Below are 25,283 nucleotides of genomic sequence, written 5' to 3'. Positions count from 1 at the left end.
ATCTGGAAAGTTGATTGCGCTCAAGAGATGTAAATCGATAATTCTTTAAAATGACAATATAATATTTTACCAATGTTTTCTAATTTTAATTATTTAATTTGTGACGCTGACTTGACTGCCGGTTATTGGAGGGAAACGATTTCCTCAACATCAATGCCAATAGTAAAACGCTGTTTTTGGATATAAATATGAACTTGATAGAACTAAAAATGCATGCATTGTCTAACATAATGTCCTAGGAGTGCCATCCGATGGAGATTGTAAAAAGGTTAGTGCATCATTTTAGCTGGTTTTATGGTTTTGGTGACCTTGTCTTTGACTGACAAAACATTACACACAACTTTGTAAATGTATGTCCTAACATACTTCAAATTTATAGCTTTCAACAGAAAACTTTTGAAATCGAAAACGTGTTATTAGATTTTTGAGATGTTTATCTTTCAAATGGTGTAACATAGTTGTATTTTTGAAAATTTGAATTTTGACATTTATTGGGATTCAAATTTGCCGCTCTAAATGCACCTGCTGTTGATGGAGTCCACGTGGCACGCTAGCGGCCCACTCTAGCCCCATAGAGGTTAATGACTTGGAGAAGATCTGCAAAGAGGAGTGGGACAAAAATCCCTCCTGAGATGTGTGCAAACCCAGGCCAACTACAAGAAACGTCTGACCTCTGTGATTGCCAACAAGGGTTTTGCCACCAAGTACTAAGTCATGTTTTGCAGAGGGGTCAAATACTTATTTCCTCATTAACCTGTTGGGCTAGGGGCAGTATTTGCACGGTCGTATAAAAAACGTACCTGATTTAATCTGGTTACTACCTCGCCCAGTAACTAGAATATGCATATAATTATTGGACGTGGATAGAAAAAAACACCCTAAAGTTTCTAAAACTGTTTGAATGGTGTCTGTGAGTATAACTGAACTCATTTGGTACAAAACCTGAGAAGATTCCTTTTACAGGAAGTGGCCTGTCTGACCATTTCTTGCCCTCCTGATCATCTCTAACAACATAGGATCTCTGGCATGACGGGATACTCCACGGCCCTGAAGTGGCCTCCCTTGCAAGGCGGGAAAAAGCTGGGAACATGTAATTCCATCCCCAGGCTGAAACACATTAGCGCCGCTTGGCAAGAGCTCTATCAGAGGGCCATTAGACCGAGGCTCGCATGAGGAATAGTACGTTTTTACTTTCACTCTCTTTGTAATAAAAAACGATTTCCCGGCTCGAATATTATCGCTTTTTACGAGAAAAATGTCATAAAAATTGATTTTAAACAGCGTTGACATGCTTCAAGCACGTAATGGAACATTTAGAAATTCTGTCACGTAAATGCGCCGTGCTCGTAACCCTCTATACCTTTCGGATAGTGTCTTGAATCGCACGAACAAAACGCCGCCATTTGATATAACAATGGATTATTTGGGACCAAACCAACGAAGAACAGCAAAGGTAACAACATTTTTCTTATAGTAAAATCTGACTTGGTGAGTGCTAAACTTGCTGGTTGTTCAAATAGCCAGTCCCTGTGATGCCGGGCTATCTACTTAGAATATTGCAAAAGGTGCTTTCACCGAAAAGCTATTTTAAAATCGGACATATCGAGTGCATAGAGGAGTTCTTGCATCTATAATTTTAAAAATAATTGTTATGTTTTTTGTGAACGTTTGTCGAGTAATTTAGTAAATCACCGGTGTTCGTCGGAATGTTTGTCACATGCTAGTCACATGCTAATGTAAAAGCTGGTTTTTGATAGTAAACATGAACTGATTGAACAAAACATGCATGTATTGTGTAACATAATGTCCTAGGGTTGTCATCTGATGAAGATCATCAAAGGTTAGTGCTGCATTTAGCTGTGGTTTGGGTTTATGTGACATTTATATGCTAGCTTGAAAATGGGTGTCTGATTATTTCTGGCTGGGTACTCTGCTGACATAATCTAATGTTTTGCTTTCGTTGTAAAGCCTTTTGGAAATCGGACAGTGTGGTTAGATTAACGAGATTCGTCTTTAAAATGGTGTAGAATAGTCATATGTTTGAAAAATTGAAGTTTTTGCATTTTTGAGGTATTTGAATATCGCGCATCGGGATTACATGGCTGTTGAGTAGGTGGGACGCCCATAGAGGTTAAAATGCAAATCCTTTTATAACATTTTTATCACAGTTTCTGAATTTTTTTTTGTTATTCTGCTCTCTCACTGTTCGAAATAAACTGTATTTAAAATTATAGACTGATCATTTCTTTGTAAGTGTGCAAATGTACAAAATCAGCAGAGGATCTCACAATTCTTTTCCCCCCACTACTGGAGATCTTAACAAACCCAACTGTAATGCGTAATAACATAACTGGCATTAAAAGTTTTCGGTTATTATTAAATATTCATTATATCACCCCTGTTGGACCTCTTTGAAATCTGTGTATCACACTAAACTCCTAACATACACCTGCCTGGAGAAGCCGAGTCTATGTTTCTCTTGTTTTTAAAACTAAATGTCTTTTCAGGTTGGGCTTTTTGATCAACATCTTGCATTAACTATAGCACTGAAATCTGTTCTGTTCACCATTCCAAATGCATTATTACACTCCCTTGGAACACAAATGTTCTGCCTTGGTTTCTTCTCTGGAGTCCTTCAGCGTTCTTGAGAGCTCGGGTTTCCAAGCACAGTTGATGTTAACTACCACTTAATGGCTGCATGAGCAAACACACCACAGCAGTATGATAACACACTACAATATACACCTGCTTAGCCAGCGCAGATCAAATGTTAACAATTAAAATCATTAATATTCACTAAAAAAAACTTTTAGATGACTCCCAAGAAATGAGATCTCCTTCCAGAGTGACATCAGGTACTTAATTATTTATTTATTTTACCTTTATTTATACAGGTTTTTGTCATTGAGATAACATATGTTATTCAGAGATAACAATGTAAGAGACAAAGTTTCCAGACTAAACAACTTGTACACCACTGCCACAACATTAGACAAACAGACACATGAAATACAATTATATACGTTAAAATAACACAAATGTCTTGACTAAAAAACAGCTGTCTAAAACAATTACACTCCAATGATAAACTCATTAAAGTGTTTAAACTCCACCAGCGAGACTAGATCATCAGTTTAAAATGTTCAGTAGAGAAACTCAGGACCACAGGCTGATAACCTAAAACTATTTCTACCGCGGCACGGTGATAATTCGTGGTACAGCTGAAATGAGGAATAGACCTAATTGATATTTTGTTACTGACCTGATTACAAGGGCGGTGAGATAAAATGGCGTTTTAACCAGTTTGTTTTCTCGTCAGTGTACCAGTCATTTAAACTGTGTTCAATGGCGATCAGCCAACAATGGCGGGTTTACAATGTACTGGGCGTTTTTTGATTTGTAAGGAACCTGAGGGCCGCATGATATACTTAATCAAGTGCTCTCAGGTTAGTGAGATTAAACCTGCATAAATAATATCACTCAAATCTAAAACCACCAGTAATGTGCTGTTTTAGCTCTCTGGCCCCCAGAGGAAAATGCGGCCATATGCGATGACAAAACCTATTCTCGGCTTGAGCTACCTTATCAAATTATACATACCGGTGACTCAGCATATCATCAACCTGCACAGAATATTTGTACCTTTGCGTCTTGCTCTATGTGAGTCCAACCAAAGGTAGCAATGACATGATTAACATTTGAAAATGTACATGCATTTTGTTTTCCCAATTCAGAATCAGCTTTAATTCATACAGATTCTGTTGTATGATGTTAAATGCTCTTTGGGCATTTTCAAAGCTGAAGATCTTCTATGAATAAAACGTGTCATCTGCATAAAAACAAATCCTGTTCAATATGATCCCCAATGTTGTTGATATACACAAAATTAACAGCAGTGGGCCCAAGCAGAACCCTGCAAAGCACCTGAAACACAACTCTTTGGACTCAGATTTACAAACATCATACATACATTGTGCATGATTTGATGATGTTTATAGCCAATCTGCAGCATACCAATGCATTCACAACATTTTAGATGTACTAACAATGCATGGTCCGCGGCCTTGATAAATTGGCGAAGGCGTTTTACAATGTAACTTTGTGTCGAAGCGCACAGTTGATGTCATTTAAAACCTTCAATGTTACTTTGAAACAGTGCGTGGCCCTTTACAAACCTAGATTGCATTCCATTTTAAGATATTATTTTCTTGGATGTAGATCCTTCAGCTGCCTACTAACTAAGGACTCCACTACCTTAGACAGTACAGACAAGTTTTGATATGGGTTGATAGTTGTCAGGGAGTGGTGGGGATCTCCACCTTTCAGGAGAGGCTAGTACAAAAGCAGTTTCTATAACTAGATTATCCCACTCTAGTGGTGTGGTTGCTGTGCTTTGGCAAAGTGGGTAGGGTTATATCCTGCCTGTTTAGGCTCATCCGTGTGCGGATGGGACAGCAGGTGTCTCCCACCCCTCCTGTTTAAGCCTCAGTATTTATGCTGCAGTAATTTGTGTCAGGGGGCTAGGGTCAGTCTATTTATATCAGGAGTGTTTCCTGTCTTATCCAAACATGCTTTGTAGATTTAAGTATGTTCTCTCTAATTCTCCTATCTTTCTCTCTTTTTTTTTCTCTCTTTTTATTCTTTCTTTCTTTCTCTCTCTCCTATCAGGACTGGTCTGGGATCATGCCTCAGGATTACCTGACACAGTACTCCTTGCTGTCCCCAGTCCACCTGGCAAGTGCTGCTTTGTTCCAGTTTCCAACTGTTCTGCCTGCGGCTATGGAACCTGACCTGTTCACGGACGTGCTACCATCCCAACCTGCAACAACTCTCTAGAGACAGCAGGAGCAGTAGAGATACTCTGTCAGTTGGCTTTTCATAGCCGATCGTTCATTTTACTCTGGTGCTACCTGTTGCACTTTCGACAACCACTATGATTATTATTATTTTACCCTGCTGGTCATCTATGAACATTTGATGATCTTGGCCATGTTCTGTTAAAATCTCCACCGGCACAGACAGAAGAGGACTGGCCACCGCTCAAAGCCTGGTTCCTCTCTAGGATTCTTCCTAGGTTCTGTCCTTTCTAGGGAGTTTTTCCTAGCCACCGTGCTTCTACCATACTTGCTGTTTGGTCTTTTAGGATTTCTGTACAGCACTTTGTGACATATCATTGATATAAAAACTGTCAATCATTCATTTGGTTTTGATTTGATATAAATTGGGGTTCATCAACTCTTTGAGGCTGGGTAGACGCTCATTACACCCGTGGTGCCACTCCATCAACAGCAGGTGCATTTCAAGAGCGGCACAATTTGAATCAAATAAATATAGAATTCAAATTTTCAAAATGCAACTATGTTACACCATTTGAAAGATAAACATCTCCTTAAATCAGCACGTTTCGGATTTCAAAGGTTTTACGGCGAAAGCATAAATTTAGAGTATGTTGGACGGTACATTTAAGAGTTGTGTGTAATGTTTTGTCAAAGTCGAACAGGATCACCAAAATTATAAAACCAATAAAATATACACTAACTTATTTTAATCTCATCGGATGACACTCCTAGACATTATGTTAGACATTGTTTGTTTTTGAGTTCTATCAAGTTGATATTTATATCCAAAAACATTTTCTGGCATTGATGTTGGGAAATTGTTTCCACTCACGATCAAGTCAGCGTCACAAATTAAATAATTTTAAATTAGAAAACATTGTGGTAAAATATTATATTGTCATTTAAAAAATTGTAGATTTACATCTTTACTTAATCAACTTGCCAGATTTAAAAATAACCTTACTGAAATCCTCAATAATCTGAGCACTATTGCCCCAGAAAAATACGGCATGTTATACAGATTAGACGTCATGTTGGGGAGATCAAAATCGAAATACTATGTAAATAATCCATTACCTTTTGACTTCTCTTCATGAGATGTCACTTCCAGGTATCACAGGTCCACATAACGGAATGTAGTTTTTGTCTCAAAAAAAAGCTCATCATTTATGTCCAAAATCTCCGTCTCGATTTAGCATGATCTCTTGTTATGACACGAGTGGTTGGGAAAAAAATATATTCCGTTCGTTCAAACATGTCAAACGTTGTATAGCATAAATCATTAGGCCTTTTTTTTAACCAAACATGAATAATATTCAAGGTGGACGTAATGCATATCTCTATAACCTATTCAGAACGAGGGTACCCAACATGAAGTAAGCGCTTCAGGTGTCTAATGGGACATCACGTTCCATGGCTCTTCTGTTGGGTCAGATCTCCACTCCCAGAAGACTCAAAACACTTTGTAAAGGCTGGTGACATCTAGTGGAAGCAATAGGAAGTGCCAAAAATATTCCTAAACCCCTGTTTTTCAATGGGATAGGTTTAAAGTCAATACAACACATCAGGTACTTCCACTTCCTGTCAGAAAATAACTCAGGAGTTTTGCTTTGCCAAATGAGTTTTCACTTTTCACAGCATTTCATGCTCAAACAAAGTTTTTGTGCTTTAGAGTGTTTTCTCCTTAGATAAGTATATGCATATTCTAGTTACTGGGGTGGGATTAGTAACCAGATTAAATCGGGTACATTTTTTTGTCCAGACGATGCCAATGCTGCCCCTAGACCCAATAGGTTAACATCAAGTCTGAGGTTAAAAATACACATGTTAAGGGGGGAGCAATGATGATGGTGATGACATCAGGTCCAGGGGACGTTTTTCTATCAATCTTTCTTTCGGGCTTTACGCACTTCTGAAACAGAGAAGGAGGAAAAAGGAGAACCTGGTGAAGGAGTGCACAGGGGTGTCATCTAAATTCACAAGGGTACATTACATTGACCATTCCAAATAAACTCCTTGCATCAGAAAATGCTGATTTTAAGACTTTCAGAATGGAGGTTCTTTCAGTTATAATCTGTGTGTCTACCAACAATTGTTTGGGAAGCTGTGTATCTTTTTTTGCACTCCAAACCTGCTCAGGCGATGGATTGTTTAACCTCTTGACGTTCGCCTAGGGATAGGGGGCGCTACAGCGATTTTTGAAAAGAATTCGTGCCCATTTTAAACGGCCTCCCTACTCAAACTCAGAAGCTAGGATATGCATATAATTAATACTTGTGGATAGAAAACACCCTAAAGTTTCTAAAACTGTTTGAATGGTGTCTGTGAGTATAACAGAACTCATAGGCAGTCAAAACCCCGAGAAAGAATCGCCCAACAGGAAGTGGAATTCTGACATGGCGGACTCAACTTCAACTTTGCCGTATAAATCACACCGTGAGCAATGGTTCATTGAGCACTTCCTATTGATTCCACTAGATGTCCCCAGTGTTTACAAAGTTGTTTGAGCCTTCTACTGGGAAAACTGACACAATGAGAGTCTGTGGAACATGGTCACATCGGAGGAGGGCCATCACCATTATGACGCCCGCCATGCTCGCTACCCTCCCCTTTGAACGTTTTGAAAGACAATCCAATCGTCCCCCTGAATGTTATTGGAGCTCTGGTTGAAAAGGAAGAGGAGTCCCGCGGCCCGACGGAACTTTTTGGAGCAGCCTTCAGAACGCGCTAACTAGAACAAGCCTATTGGAACATAAAGGATTAACTTTTTCGAACGAAAATACATTTGTTGTGGACCTGGGTTCCGGGAAGTGCCTTCGATGAAGATAATCAAAGGTAAGGGATTATTGACAATAGTATACAAGAGTAGATTTGATAAATGCGATTGTTTCAAGATGGCGTTTGACCTGTAACGGTAGCCTATTTTTCTGAGTATCGCATCCCCTTTTATCTGTAAAAGATTGTAATTCACCCAGTAAAGTTATTTTTAAATCGGCATTAAAGGTGCTTTCAAGAGATATTCATCTATAAATCTTAGAATGACAATATTACATTTAAAATGTTTTCGAACAGTAATTTAGTAAATTGAGCGCCTGTTTCACTGGATTGAGGGAAAAATAGTTAGTCAATGTCACACGCCGCTGAATATGTGTTTTTATATATAAATATGAACTTTATTGAACAAAAGAATGCATGTATTGTGTAACATACGATGTCCTAGGAGTGTCATGTGATGAAGATTGTCAAGGTTAGTGCTGCATTTAGCTGTTTTTTTGGTTATTTGTGATGCATGTGGTTGCGGAAAATGGCTATGTGCGCTACTTTTATGAAATACTCTCAACATAATCAATGTTTTGCTTTGTAAAGCCTTTTGAATCCGACAACGTGGTTCGATTCAGGAGAGGTGTATCTATAAAACGATATAACATAGTCCTATATTTGAAAAATATTATCATTTTCGTTATGCTAATGGCGATAGATTTTCGCTGGATCTGTATCATTATCCGCCCAGAGGTTAAATTAATGAAGTAGATTTCAGGTAGTGGTCGCTTTCAATTTACAGAATAATTTCCACACCCATATTTCAAAGACATTTAAAAGCCAAACTCCATCATCATCCGACGAACTAGACCTCTTCTTTAGCACTCCACATAGCATTTTGTTCCCTTATGGATTTTAGTAAATTCAGGATGTTCTCTCGCCCTTAATCCTTATTTTTTTTAAAAGAGGCATCCTCTTGCATACATCCGAATGCGTTGTGGAAGTAAGAAATAGAATAGAATTTTGAGTTGATCAGAGCTAGATGTAAACCAGTCCTGATTCAGATCACCCATCAGGACAAATTTATATTGACATTTCTGTGATAACAACAATTCAAAAATACAATCTCCAGAGAGACAGCAGTAGCAGATGGTGATCTACTTACAAGATACAAACAATATTTAAATATTGAGCAAGGTTTAGGTTCCAAAGACAGATATTCAAATTGCTTTAGGTCTAGTTACAGAAATCAGAACACCGCCAAGAACTTGTCTTTACATATACAGCAACACCACACCACCCTTGGATGTGTACGATCTGTACGAAAAACATTGTAACCATTTATGCCAATATTTTTCTCGAATAGATTTTTATGAGCCAGGTTTCAGAAAGCATAAATACATCAGGGTCGGTAGTTTTCATCCAACATTCACAAAATCAAGCCGGCAGAAGACTTCTTACATTCATTTGCAGAAACTTCAGGCCACTCTATACTTAATTTGGCAGGGTTAAGAATGTCAGGACTTGGGTTAGATCGCACATTTCCAGACAGTAGAAGCAGCAAGATAATAGCAAGTCTAGATCGGGGGTTACAACACTTGGATTCTACGACAGCACTTGAACAACAATCCAGAGTCACCAGAGTTTTTTACGCCACATATTTCAGGAGATGTGTAAAGTCCAGAGACATGGTTAAGTACCAGGAGAACAGTTCTGACATGTCAGTGCAAGAGTCCCGATTTCTCCCCATGTTGTTTTGGGAGAAATGTACATAGTTCTCACTCTGTATTTACGGAGCAGCGTGTGGTTTCTCACTAAATTAGAGGGAGAAACAGTCATTTATTTTCTCATTCACGGAGCAACGGGCTCTAAAGGTAATGCTAATATTGTAAAAGCCAAGGGTAGACAACAGCAAATGAACAACATCAACATGTTTGTTTATTGCCATAAGAATCACAAATCAAATAGTCCAACAGCAGATCAATAAAAAAGTCAGCGATGTCTGCGATGATGTAGGCGAGCAAAGCTCGGGGGAGAGAGAGTGGCACCTGACCAGACTGGGGAGAGACAGAGCCAGGGCAGGCGGGGAGCAGTGCAGCAGGTAACAGGAGGCGGCTGAAGAGAGGCCCTCAACTAGGCAGACATACAGGGCGACAATAGATGATAGAATAACTGTCGGACAAAAACAAAACTACGAAGGTGATATAACCGCTAACAAAAATGATAATAAAAAATTGCTACAATTCCAGACCAGAAAGGATGGTCATGTAAAAGCAGGGAGCAAAATGTTTGGTGGGTCGCTTCTCTTTGATGTTACCCCAAAATATCAGGAAATGGGATGCTTGTCTTTGTACTGTAACATACTCTGTTTTACGGAATCATGTCTGTAATGCGTCTGTGTGTAGCTGGTGTGGATGAGTCAGGCGCAGGACAACAGCAGATATGGAGTAAATGTTGCAATTTTACGGAAACAAATAATCAACATACACGTCAATAAATTCAAGGCCACAATTACGGACCGCAATACAATAAGCAATCACTCACAAACAAGCATGGGGGAACAGAGGGTTAAATAATGAACAAGATGGGGGGATTGAAACCAGGTGTGTAAGACAAGGACAAAACAAATGGAAAATTAAAAGTGGATCGGTGATGGCTAGAAGGCCGGTGGACGTCGACCGCCGAATGCCGCCCGAACAAGGAGAGAGACCGACTTGGAAGTCGTGACAATGTCTCTCTCTGGAAATATTGTGACTGTCCAATTAAGCCAGCGGGGTTCTCCGGTTCATCACGGACAGGAAGAAAGAACTCCATGAAATACGAAAGGCGGAGGAGTTTGTTTCATGATTCAAGAACTCATGGAGTGATTGTGGTAATTTACAGGAACAGAAGTCCTTTTGTTCACCCGATCTGGAATACCTCACCATTAAATGACGACTGTATTACATACTGAGATCATTTTATTTAGTCATCATCACTGCTATGTATACTGAACAAAATATGAATGCAACATGCTACAATTTCAAAGATTTAACCTGTTAGTGCTAGGGGGGCAGTATTGACATGGCCGGATAAAAAACGTAACCCGGATTTAATCTTGTTACTACTTCTGCCCAGTAACTAGAATATGCATATAATTATTGGCTTTGGATAGAAAACACCCTAAAGTTTCTAAAACTGTTTGAATGGTGTCTGTGGAGTATAACAGAACTCAAATGGCAGGCCAAAACCTGAGAAGATTCCATGGAGGAAGTGGCCTGTCTGACAATTTGTTGTCCTTCTGTTACATCTCTATCGACATTACAGCATCTGTGCTGTTACGTGACACTTTCTAAGGCTTCCATTGGCTCTCTAAAGCATTCAGAAAGCAGAATGACATGTCTCCTGTCTCTGGGCAAAGTACAGCAGAGTTTGTAAGTGGCCTGCCTGGGGACAATGAGACTGAGATGCACGTTCACGAGACTCCTCAATTTTTTCTTTCAGTCTTTGAATGAATACAACGTTGTCCGGTTGGAATATTAATGCTATTCTCACAAGAAAAATAGCATAAAAATTGCTTCATGTACTCAGAATATTGCAAAGTGCTTTACGAAAAGCTATTTTAAAATCTGACATAGCGTTGCAGAAAGGAGTTCTGTATCTATAATTCTTAAAATAATTGTTATGTATTTTGTCAACGTTTATCACGAGTAATTTAGTAAATTCACCGGAAGTTTTCAGTGTGGTATGCTCATTCTGAACATCACGTGCTAATGTAAAGCTGGTTTTGATATAAATGAACTTGATTGAACAAAACATGCATGTATTGTAAAACATAATGTCCTAGGAGTGTCATCTGATGAAGATCATCAAAGGTTAGTGCTGCATTTAGCTGTGGTTTGGGTTTTTGTGACATATATGCTTGCTTTGAAAATGGGTGTCTGATTATTTTTAGCTATGTACTCTCACTGACATAATCTAATGTTTTGCTTTAGGCTGTAAAGCCTTTTTGAAATCGGACAAATGTGGTTGGATTAACGAGAGTCTTATCTTTCAAATAGTGTAAAATAGTCATATGTTTGAAATATTGAAGTTTTTGTATTTTGAGGAATTTGTAACAGCTACCTACGCATATCAATGGATATTGGAGCAGGTGTTTCGCTTAGCTTGAACGATCTAGATGTAAGATTAACCCTCTAGGGTAGTGCGGCACCAAATTGTCCCAGTAACAGCAACAGTGTATAATCCCGTGGCAAGCGTTATTCCAAAAACCTCAAAATTGCAAAAAAACTTCAATTTTTCAAACATATGACTATTTTACACCATTTTCAAAGACAAGACTCTCGTTAATCTAACCACACTGTCCGACATACAAAAAAGGCTACAACTTAAAAGCAAAACATAGATATCAGAACAGAGTACCCTGCCGAGAAATAATCAGACACCCATTTTTCAAGCTCTATTAATCACATAAACCCAAACCACAGCCTAAATGCAGCACTACCTTGATGATCTTTAATCAGATGACAACCTCCTAGGAACATTATGTTATATAACACATTCATGTTTTGTTCAATCGAAGCTCTCACTATTTATATCAAAAACCAGCTTTTTACATTAGCATGTGACTAGCATGCCATTTAGCATTCCCACCGAACGCCGGTGATTCTTACTAAATTACTCACGATAAACGTTCACAAAAGCATAACAAATATTTTAAGAATTACTAGATACAGAAACCCTCTATGCACTCGATATGTCCGATTTTAAAATAGCTTTTCGTGAAAGCACATTTCGCAATATTCTCGTAGATAGCCCGGCATCACAGGGCTAGCTATTTGGACACCCAGCAAGTTTAGCACTCACCAGTATGTCAGATTTACTATAAGAAAAATGTTATTACCTTTGCTGTCTTCGATCAGAATGCACTCCCAGGACTTCACTTTAATAACAAATGTTGGTTTGGTTCAAAATAATCCATAGTTATATCCAAACAGCAGCGTTTTGTTCGTTGCGTTCAAGACACTATCCGAAAGGGTAAATAAGGGTGACGAGCATGGCGCAATTCGTGACAAAAAAATTTCTAAATATTCCATTACCGTATTTCGAAGCATGTCAACCGCTGTTTAAAATCAATTTTTACGCCATTTTTCTCATAAAAAAGCGATAATATTCTGACCGGGAATCTGCGTTTAGGTAAACAGACAAAGAAAATAAAGCATTCGGGTCGACTCGGGCATGCGCCTAAGCCCTTAGTACTCTGATCGGCCACACTTGCCAAACGCGATAAAGTGTTTCAGCCAGAGGCTGCCTCGATATCGTTCAGCTTTTTCCCGGCTCTGAGAGCCTATGGGAGCCGTAGGAAGTGTCACGTTATTGCAAAGATCCTCAGTCTTCAATAAAAAGAGCCAAGATGAAACACAACTTGTTTCAGACAGGCCACTTCCTGCATGGAATCTTCTCAGGTTTTGGCTTGATATGAGTTCTGTTATACTCACAGACACCATTCAAACAGTTTTAGAAACTTTTAGGGTGTTTTCTATCCAAAGCCAATAATTATATGCCATATTCTAGTTACTGGGCAGGAGTAGTAACCAGATTAAATCGGTACGTTTTTATCCGGCCGTGTAAATACTGCTCCTATCCCCAACAGATTATACAATACTGCATGTTTTGTTCAATCAAGTTCATATTTATATCAAAACAGCTTTTCACATTAGCATGTGACGTTCAGAACTAGCATTCCCACGAACACTTCCGGTGAATTTACTAAATTACTCACGATAACGTTCACAAAAAACATAACAATTATTTAAAGAATTATAGATACAGAACTCCTTTATGCAATCGCGGTGTCGGATTTAAAAAAAAAAAGCTTTTCGGTGAAAGCACATTTTGCAATATTCTGAGTAGATAGCTCGCCATCACGGGCTAGCTATTTTGACACCACCAAGTTTGGTACTCACCAAACTCAGATTTACTATGAGAAAAATTGGATTACCTTTGCTGTTCTTCGTCAGAATGCTTTCCCAGGACTTCTCACTTCAACAACAAATGTTGGTTTGGTTCCCAAATAATCCATGGTTATATCCAAATAGCGAGCGTTATGTTCATGCGTTCAAGACACTATCCGAAGGGTAACGAAGGGTGACGCGACCGGGCGCATATCGTGGACAAAAAATTCAAAATATTCCATTACCGAGATTACTTGAAGTATGGCAAATGCTGTTTAAAATCAATTTTTATGCGATTTTTCTCGTAAAAGCGATAATATTCCGACCGGTGTCGTTGTTTTCGTTCAAAGACTGAAAAAAGTAAAATGGACTCTTCACGTGCATGCGCGCACCCGCTCTTATTATTCTCAGATCAACCACTTACCAAATGCGCTACTGTTTTTCAGCCAGTAACTGCAGAGATCATCATTCAATGTTCTGGCACCTTCTGAGAGCCTATGGAGCCTTAGAAAGTGTCACGTTACAGCAGAGATCCTCTGTTTTGGATAGAGATGACAAAGAAGGCCAAGAAATTATCAGAGAGGGCACTTCCCTGTTTGGAATGTTCTCAGGTTTTGGCCTGCCATATGAGTTCTGTTATACTCACAGACACCATTCGAACAGTTTTAGAAACTTTAGGGTGTTTTTCTATCCAAATCAAACAATTACATGCATATTCCTTAGTAATAAGCAGATTAAATCGGTACGTTTTTTATCCGGCCGTGAGAAAATACTGCCCCCTATCCATAACAGGTTAACAATCTATGCTACGGATGAGTAGCTGTGTCTAAGAGGGTAGAATTCAAGCAGGATCATCGGGTTTGTTCTATCTAAGAAATCGTGTGTCTACACTGCTTTAACCTCTTGGGGCTAGGTGGGACAGCTTAGCGTACCACCCGGTGGTGCACTCCATCAACAGCAGGTGCATTTCAAGAGCGGCAAATTTGAATCCAAATAAATGTCAAAATTCAAATTTTTCAAAATACAACTATGTTACACCATTTGAAAGATAAACATCTCCCTTAATCTAACCACGTTTTACGATTTCAAAAAGGTTTTACGGCGAAAGCATAAATTTAGAGTATGTTAGGACAGTACATTTACAAGAGTTGTGTGTAATGTTTTGTCAAGTCAAAGACAGGGTCACCAAAACCATAAAACCAGCTAAAATGATGCACTAACCTTTTACAATCTCCATCAGATGACACTCCTAGGACATTATGTTAGACAATGCATGCATTTTTAGTTCTATCAAGTTCATATTTATATCCAAAAACAGCGTTTTACTATGGCATTGATGTTGAGGAAATCGTTTCCCTCCAATAACGTGCAGTCAAGTCAGCACAAATTAAATAATTAAAATTAGAAAACATTGGTAAAATATTATATTGTCATTTAAAGAATTATAGATTTTACATCTCTTGAACGAATCAACTTGCCAGATTTAAAAATAACCTTACTGGGGGAAATCACACTTTGCAATAATCTGAGCACTGCGCCCAGAAAAATACGCGTTCTGCGATACAGACTAGACGTCATGTTGGGGAGATCTAAAATCGAAAATACTATGTAAATAATCCATTACCTTTGATTCTCTTCATCAGATGTCACTTCCAGGTATCACAGGTCCACATAACGAATGTAGTTTTGTTCAAAAAAGCTCATCATTTATGTCCAAAAATCTCCGTCTCGTTAGCACATGATGTAAGCCAGCCGGACTTCTCTTCGTCGCATGAACGAGGGGAAAAAATATATTTCCGCTCGTTCAAACATGTCAAACGTTGTATAGCATAAATCATTAGGCCTTTTTTAACCAGAACATGAATAATATTCAAGGTGGACGAATGCATACTCTTTTTTATAACGTTATTGGAGCGAGGGTACCCAACATGAACTAGCCCAGGTGTCTAATGGGACATCCGTTCCATGGCGTCTTGTTCCGGTCAGATCTCCCTCCAGAAGACTCAAAACACTTTGTAAAGGCTGGCGACATCCAGTGGAAGAAATATGAAGTGCCAAAATATTCCTAAACCCTGTGTTTTTCAATGGGATAGGTTTAAAGTCTAATACAACACATCAGGTATCCACTTCCTGTCAGAAAATGTCTCAGGGTTTTGCCTGCCAAATGAGTTCTGGTTATACTCACAGACACCATTCAAACAGTTTGGAAACTTTAGAGTAGTTTTCTATCCACTATATAATAAGTATATGCATATTCTAGTTACTGGGTAGGATTAGTAACCAGATTAAATCGGGTACATTTTTTTTTATCCAGACGTGCAAATGCTGCCCCCTAGACCCAACAGGTTAATTCACACGCTGGAACCACCTATATGGCTGATTAGCTGTCCTCAGAAGACCTCTTTCAGAACAAGGGCGAGAAACAGACCACTAAGAGAAAGTAAACTGACATCTTGTGGACAATCAGAGAGTTACACCTGTAACAACAGAAGTGTCGCCATCAGAGGAGTAGTCAAAACCCGGTCCACGAAGAGACACCCATTGAGACCTTCTACACGTAATTACATCATTATATTCTGACCCATAAGAGCGGCGGTTCGGGGCAAGGTTAGGTTAAATAAGCATAGTTTACAAATGTACCCAAGTGTGCTTTTCTCTTGTGCACTCTCGCACTCTCTTTTAAAATTTTAATTTTGCGTAACAATTTTGTGTCATATTGTGTTGGCCCGTCAGGGACCTGTTTCATTGTACTAAATTGTAATCAATAGCCTAGACCGTGTGTTTGTGTATGTGTATCTTATATTATCATTTTAGCTTGTTAGTAAATAAATAACCAACTCAGTTGGTGTGGTACGGACTTATTTAGTGGGACTTGGGTTTGTGCAGATTCCCGGATTATGGAGTTAATAATGAGATTGTAGAGGAAATCAATTAATTAGTTAGCGACTATTGTAAAATCGATGTTCTGATATTCTTTGAGTTAATTTGGGAAATAGAAACTCAGTAAAACTAATTTTTCCCATGGTGCCCCAGGTTACTGAATTAATAATTGCCTGAGTCATTTAATCACGTAATTATAAACAGTTAATCATTCAATGAACAGCAGCCGTCACAATCAATCCAAAGTCCCGACAATGGCATCCAAAGCTGTGTCCTCAGAGCATGTCAGACCAGCTGGCTGGAAGTTTTTAACAGACATATTCAATCTCTCTATTTCCCAGTCTGTTGTCCCCACTTGCTTCAAGATGTCCATCATTGTTCCTGTACCCAAGAAAGCAAAGGTAACTGAAGTAAATTACTATTGCTCAGTAGCACTCACTTGTGTCACCATGAAGTGCTTTGAGAGGCTAATTCAGGACCATATCACCTCCACTTTTACTCGACACCCACTACAATTCTTCATATTGACACACTGCACATTCCCCCCTACCCCACCTGGACAAGGGAAAATCTTGTAAGAATGCTGTTCACCGACTTCACACCTCAGCCTTCAACAACATAGTGCCCTCCAAACTCATCACTAAGCACAGGACCCTGGGCCTGAATTCCTCCCTGTACAACTGGTTCCTGAACTTCCTGACTGGCCGGACCCCAAGTGGTGAAGGACGCAACAACTGCTCCGCCACACGGATCCTCATCTCGGGCTCCACGGGGTGCGTGCTCAGCCCCCTGCTGTACTCCCCTGTTCACGCGTGGCCGAACTTCTCCAACTCAATCATCAGTTTGCTGACGACACAACAGTGGTAGGCCTGATTACCAATAACGATGAGACAGCCTACAGGGTGGAGGTGAGAGCCCAATGGAGTGGCGCCAGAAAAAAACCTGCCCGTCAAAGTCAACTAAAACGAAGGAGCTGATCATGGACTACAGGAGACAGTAGAGCATGCCTCAACACATCGGCTGTGGGCTGCAGTGGAGAGGTCAAACGACTTCAGGTTCGTTTGGCGTCAACATCATCTGGTACATCCTGACATGCTCCCTTTACTAATGTGACATGACTTAATATGTTGTCTTTTCCTCTCTCTTTTGTCAGAGAAAGGTAAAGGTACTTGATTCTTCTTACATCAACGTTACTAAAGTAAAAAAACCACATTGGATTGGTGTAAACATGGGCAAAGAGAGTTTCCTTCCACATATTCTTCTTGCACCAGTCTAGGTCCTTGTACTTTTAAATCAAATCACATTAGGATTGATTTATAATTTAAACCTAACCAAACCTATGTCCTACTTTCCCCAAATAACACACAAGTGCAACCCGAAATCACCTATAGGCCTACAACACATAAATGGCTCCTATCCTCCCACGCATAGGCTATGTTTTGTCAAACTGAAACTGAATAAAAACGAGTAAATCAAGTCTGAAAACTAACTTGAAACTTAACTGAATTTAAGATAAAAATCTAAAAACGAATATTAAATCACTATAATAGCCTTGCCTTGCACCACACTGGGAGGAGCAGTGTGTAGTGGATTAGCTTTATCCATGGTGGAAGCGTGGAGTAGAGAGCTTTGATGATGGTGGAAGAGGCCTGCTGAATCCGAACCTAGTTTACTCCCCACACCCACCTCCCTCGCCTCTGTCGGCTGAGCACGCGACCCATCTCTCCTTTTACCTTATGCATGCAAACAGGCTTTTCTTAACTCACTCTCCACGTCGGCTAAAGCTTAAGGACAAAATGGATTGGAAAAAGTTGTCTTGAAAGGAAGGGAAGATAGATACTGAGGGGAGCCATTTCCAGCCAACCCCTACCCTTCTGTCTCTGCTCTACTTATTCTGGGACAGATTGAACAAGTTTAGTTTCTTTATTAAATGCCGCTGCATTCCAACATTTTAGAAAGTGTCTGCTCCTTCAACTGGCCCTGAAGACTTTCATTCTTATCTCATTGGCATTTGTTTGAAGATATTTGTTTTAAAATTATTCAAATCAGAATATTCATGCTTGACTAATATCCTGAAGATAGGTATGATTCATGGGTGAAAACAGATTGCTCCCACATAATGAGATTTGACCCTCAACCATAACAAAACAATAAACGCTCATGCATGCTGTACTTGCTAGCATTGTGTGCAAGGGAAAGATGGTCAGCTACTACCCAACTGTTTATCATGCCCATGGGAGTATGGCAACTGGAAGAAGCATATACAGGAAAATACAGGAAGTAATAAGTAGTAAGAAAACATTTATTAAATTCATGACAAACTGTTTTTTTTTCAGAAACCGATTTAAGGATAAAATACCAGCCACAAATAACGACTTTGGATTTTTGGCCCGGCACTTCAAAAGTTCTAATTAAGATTTTTTTCAACAGACAAACACACACACCAGTTTGAACATCCCCCCAATAAATATTTTCTGTTTAGCGTCTGGCGTGAAGGTCCTTTAGTGAAAGGCGCTTGAGTTTAGAAGAGAGAGAATATAAACACATGCTAGCTCCTGGCTTTCTTATTTAAGTTCCTCACAAGCGGATGTTTTCCCCCTGCTCCTTTCTTTGAGGGCTTTATGCCCATTGTCTAAAATCTAGCATACATAAGCATATCTTAAGGGAAAGTTTTTATTGAAGATTTGGAGATGGTGAGATCTGAATACGAAATGCGTGCTCAAAGTCTGAAAATGTAGGTATTGCACCAAGTCAAGAGTGCTTTAATTGCGTAAATGAAACACATTTCTAAGATTTGCCTGTGAAGGGTAAAGAGCATTTGCTTTGCACTGCTCATGTAACAGATGATTTTGGTGGGAAGGGTAATTGTTTGGAATAAATCTTCTTCACTGACATCTTCCACACTTAGATCTATTATTCATTCATATTTCTGGGCTTTCGAATTCTAAAAACAACTCCCCTTTCATGCCATTTTTCCCATAACATGATCCTCATGAATATCTTTGGTTGCAATTTGTTTGGGTTGTAATTTAAGTTGGAACATTTCTTGGAAAAAGATTTCCACATGCAAGAGAGAATGTTGTGTCCATGAGGGAGGGGTGGGACAAACATAACAACCAAGATGCAATTCATTAAAAGCTTTATCTTGAGTCCCTGCATTGGCGAAGAAGAAAAAAAACATACAGTAGGTTACATGCATGAAATATCAACAGACCAGCAAATATTTCCCGTATTCAACACAACAAATGGTCATTCCTTGGGCTCGCATTTGTAACAGCATTGCAGGCTGTCTGGCATAATCGAGTTGCATTACTCTGGTTTCCATTCAAAGCCTCTAGATCCTCTGGACAGACATCAACTCAACGACCCCTCCTATTAGCCTTGGTGCACCCGGCCTGGGTGATTTGAGGAACATTAGGAAATTAAAAGCAAATTGCATTATGGGGAGAAATAGATTGAGGTGTATGCTGGACCCAACATGCAGCGCAGGACATGTAACCTGCTGACGCACGTTTCCTCCCCCCATTCCAGGCTGGGTCACTGTGTGATGCTAAATGCCACCCCCAGGTTGTAATTTCAGTTGGTGATATGTTGGTAAAGGCCAGGGCCCATGGGTGCTGATGCAAGTATTGTTTGGGACTATTCTGGGCCCTAGAGTTTTTGGGTTTGCCATGCAGATGGAAGGCTTTCTAATGTCATTTCATCTCTGGAACCATTGAACCATATTAATTGGATGGGGAGTGCTGCACAACATGTAGGGGACTGTGCAACAAATTAGATTACATGAGTTAACAACCTCATCCTGTGGTGTAAGAATTAACGTTTTCCAGTTATGTCTTTTAGAACCATAACGATATATCTGTTTAATGACAGATATGAAGACTATTATTTACAGTATAACTGTAAGGCTACAGTATATCGAAAGCTACCTACAGTATACACAACATAAAGACCTCTCCTTACATCACATAAAAAACAACTGACCGCTATTCACATAATCAAGACCCCACATGCCAGCTCTGGAATATAGAAAACATTGAAGAACAATGGCTGGCTCAAATGGTACCAATAGATTAAGACATACATTAATCCGCCTTTGCTACCCCTATGTCTGTGTGACCAATGCATATTTCCATCCACACATGATAAATACCAACATGTATGTTGGCAAAACAGGCAGCATGTAATTGGATTAAAGGAGAGAGAATTTAGGCCTACAAACGTAGGAGTAGGTTGCTGTTTCAATGTTAGAGCTTCATGGGTCACCTTTCAAATAATCATTCTCTCTCCCCTCCTCTGTCCTCTCGCGCCTTGACTCATTATCTGAGGTACACTATATATACAAAGTATGTAGGGCACACAGGAGGTTGAGTTATCTTAATTGGGGAGAAGGGGCTCATGGTAATGACTGGAGCAGAATCAGTGGAATGGTATTAAATACACCAAAAAACATGGTTTCCAGGTGTTGATGCCATTCCATTAGTTCTGTTCCCGGACATTATATGAGCCGTTCTCCTACTGTGAGATGTGGACACCCCTTCAAATTAGTGGATTTGTCTATTTCAGCAACACCCATAAAATCGAGCACAGCCATGCAGTTTCCATAAACAAATATTAACAGTATAACTGCGTTAATGAAAGGCTCAGTGACTTTCAATGTGGCACTGTCATTGAATGCCACCTTTCAAACAAGTCAGTTCATCACATTTCTACCGCCTACTAGAGCTTGCCCCAGTCAACTGTAAGTGCTGTTATTGTGAATTGGAAACATCTAGGAGCAACAATGGCTCAGCCGTGAAGTGGTAGGCCACACAAGTTTCCACAGAACAGGACCAACAGGGAGTGGTGAAAGCGCATAGCAGGAAAAATAGTCTGTCCTCGGTTGCCACAACAGTCACTACCGAGTTTCAAACTGTCTCTGGAAGCACAAGAACTGTTCATCAGAAGCTTCATGAAATGTGGGTTTCCATGGCCGAGCAGCTGCACACAAGCCTAAGATCACAATGTGCAATGTCAAGCATCGGCTGAGTGGTGTAAAGCTCGCCGCCATTGGACTCTGGAGCAGTGGAAACGTGTTTATCTAGAGTGATGAATCACGCTTCACCATCTGGCAGTCCGATGGACAAATTTGAGTTTGGAGGATGCCAGGAAAATGTTACCTGCCTCAATGCTTATTTCAACCGTAAAGTTTGGTGGATGAGGAATAATGGTCAGGAGCTGTTTTTCATGGTTCGGGCTGCAGGCCCCTTAGTTCCAGTGAAGGGAAATCTTAACACTACAGCATTCTAGACCATTCTGTGCTATCAACTTTGTGGCAAGTTTGGGAAGGCCCTTCCCAATGTTTCCCCAGCATGACAATGCCCCAGTGCACAAAGTGAGATCCAACAAAAATGGTTTGTTGACATCAAAAACTTGACTGGCCTGCACAGAGCCCTGATCTCAACCCCATCAAACACCTTTGGGATGAATTGGGACTGCTGACTGCGAGCCAGGCCTAATCACCCAACATCAGTGCCTGACCTCACTAATGCTCTTGTCGCTGAATGGAAGCAAGACCCCCAAGACGTTTTTCGTGAGCATGCCTTATTTCTCTTACAACATATTGAATGACTGTTAGTTCAAATTCCATTAACCCAGTTCAATGTAACAGTGATAAGTTTAGGCTACTACATGATACTCAAATGTCCCTATATCCCGTCTTGAGGTTGCTACAACCTATCAAATTAATGAAAGTTTACAAACGTAGGTGCAAACAGGTCGAGAGACGAATTTGAGGTGACAGACTGACACACTTTGGACAGACAGACATTCAAACTTGCGCATACTCTTGCCTGTATTTAGCTAATATAGGATGTAATCATTAGTCCAACAGTTGCAAACAATAGTTTTGCTATTGCCGATGAATTGAAGCATCTGTATTCCTTCTCGCATCCATCGCTCTCCTCCTCACCTCTTTCCTTCACTTGCCGGACTTCAATGCACAACACATCAGCTGTATGTGACAAGGCAAAACCTTATACACAGCATACACTTCGTTGTCACCATATTAGCTAAAAGTAACGTTGTAGTCATAGCTAATAGAACTAATGCGGTAGTAAACCTGCAACAATCATGCAGTAACGTTACAGTGTACAGTCAGTAAGCAGTTACACTGCGAGGGCCCGATGTGGCAATACATAATAAAACCAGCTTACCTTAACTTGGAAGAGTTCCAAGTGTTGTGTTGGATAGTCATAGCTAGCTAGATAACATAGCAGAGCAGGGTTGTTTCAGGTAGGCTATAACTAGCTAGCTGCATTTGCTAGCTAAGAAAGTTAAACTGAAAGTTTAAAAAATGACAATTTCTAGGTTGGAGGACATTCTCCCGGAAGTTGTCATAATTACTGTGTAAGTCTCTGAACCGGTTGAGAACCACCAGCCTCCCTAGGTTTTGTATTGTAGCCAATGTATCCAGAGGGAGGAAGGAAGCTGGCTGTCTTTCTGGCTTCACTGGTGCTAATCTAAGGGGGGGTGTTGGAAGCTAATGTAGACCTTTGCGAAAATAGTATGTTTTAATACATTATTTGGTGACGTGATTATATTCAGAATATTTTTATCTAAACTTTTAAATGTTTTACCATTTTTATGGAAAATGAACTGAGGAGGATGGTCCACCCTTCCTCCTCTGAGGAGCCTCCACTGGTGGAAAGCCTTCCTAGAAGAGTGTTGTAAGCTGTAAAGGGGGGACCAACTCCATATTAATGCCCATGATTTTTGAATGAGATATTTTGACGAGCAGGCATGTTCACACATACAGTCTGAAGTCGGAAGTTTACATGCACCTTTTCCAAATCTACAATTTAACTCCGTTTTCCCCAATTTTGACATTTAATCCTAGTGTCAAATTCCGTAGTCTTAGGTCAGTTAGGATCACCACTGCTTATCAGAATGTGAAATGTATGAATAATAGTAGAGAGAATGATTTATTTCAACTTTTATTTCTTTTCATCAAAATTCCCAGTGAAGTTTACATACGTGAGGGAAAAAAGTATTTGATCCCCTGCTGATTTTGTACATTTTGCCCACTGACAAAGAAAAGATCAGTCTATAATTTTAATGGTAGGTTTATTTGAACTAAAGTGAGGAGACACAGAAAAACAAACAAAAATCCAGAAAACCGCATGTCAAAAATGTTATAAAATGATTTGCATTTTAATGAGGAAAATAAGTATTTGCCCCTCTGCAAAAACATGACTTAGTACTTGATGGTAAAACCCTTGTTAAATCACAGAGGTCAGACGTTTCTTGTAATTGGCCACCAGGTTTGCACACACATCTCAGGAGGGATTTTGTCCCACTCCTGCTGCAGATCTTCTCCAAGTCATTAACCTCCTCTAGGATAGGTGGCACCAAATCGTCCCGACCTACGCAGCCAGTTAATCCCGTGTTTGGCGTTATTCAAAAACCTTAGAAATGCAAAAAAAAAAAAAAAAAAAAAAATCAGGCTGTTGATTGTAGCCTGTGGAATGTTGTCCCACTCCTCTCTCAATGGCTGTGCAGAAGTTACTGGATATTGGCAGGGAACTTGAACACGCTGTCATACACATCGATGCAGAGCATCCCAAACATAAGTATTCAATTGGTGACATGTTTGGTCACTATGGAAAATGTCATGTGGAAAAACTTGGACATTTTCAGCTTCCCAGAAATTGTGTACAGATTTTTTTAGCGAACTATGCATTATCAACTGGAACATGAGGTAATGGCGGCCGGATGAATGGCACGAGAATGGGCCTCAGGATTCTCGTCGTGGTGTCTTAGCATTCATTGCACTGATAACTTGCAATGCCTGGTTTGTTGTCCGTAGCCAATGCTTGCTCATACCCTTAACCTCACCACAATCCTTGGAGCTTGGCAACGTGACATCAGCAAACTGCTTCTAACAGGCCGACACAAAAGCCAATTAACGTAGTCTGGCGGTTGTGAGGCCCGTTGTACTCTTGCCAAATTCTCTAAATTGTTACTTTGGAAGCTAAACTTATGTTTGGAGAAATTTTCATATAAATTCTCTGGCAACAGCTTCTGGTGGACATTCCTGCGGTCCAGTATACAAATCCACTCCTCAAAACAGAAAGACATCTGTGGAAATTCTGTTGTGATAAAACTGCACATTTTGCAATGGCCTTTTATTGTCCCTAGTACAAGGTGCACCTGTGTAATGAATCATGCTATTTATTCAGCTTCTTGATAAAAAATACCACACCTGTCAGATTGGATGCATTATCTTGGCAAAGGCGGAAATAATCACTAACGGGGATGTAAAACAAATTTGTGCACATTTGAGAGAAATATGTTTTTCTGAGTATGGAAACTTTCTGCGTATCTTTTTAATTCAGCTCATGAAACATGGGAACAACACTTTATGTGTGCTATATTTTTGTTCAGTGTATTTCACCCCCAAGCGACACCTCAATGACTCTCAAGGAACTACACTGGACTAGTGGCACACTGGAACCCGCACATTCTGCTACTCTCCCTTCTGGGAGAAAGCAAGGTTTCTCCCTTTGGCAAATCAGATCACGCCTCTAATTCTGCTCCTCCCACCAACTGGCAAAGAAACTTAAACGAGAGAAACAGCCACTGGTAAGGATTGTTCAACGAAGCGTGATCAATCGGAATCTATGCTTCAAGACCGTTTTTACTCACTCGGATTGTCAAATGTTCCAGGTCGCCTATATGAGAATAGTATCGTTAGTTACACTGAATCGGGAGACTTTCAATCAGTGAAGTGCATATAGGATGTTGTTCCCACTGTGACGATTCAAAACTTATCCAATCAAAACTGTGGATAGATGGCAGCATTTCACACAAAACTGAAAGCAAGACCCACCAT

The sequence above is a fragment of the Salmo salar genome, chromosome ssa10 (genome assembly GCF_905237065.1).
Source record: "Salmo salar chromosome ssa10, Ssal_v3.1, whole genome shotgun sequence".
In the NCBI taxonomy this organism is placed as follows: domain Eukaryota; kingdom Metazoa; phylum Chordata; class Actinopteri; order Salmoniformes; family Salmonidae; genus Salmo; species Salmo salar.
Note: the sequence above shows the minus strand (reverse complement) of the source record.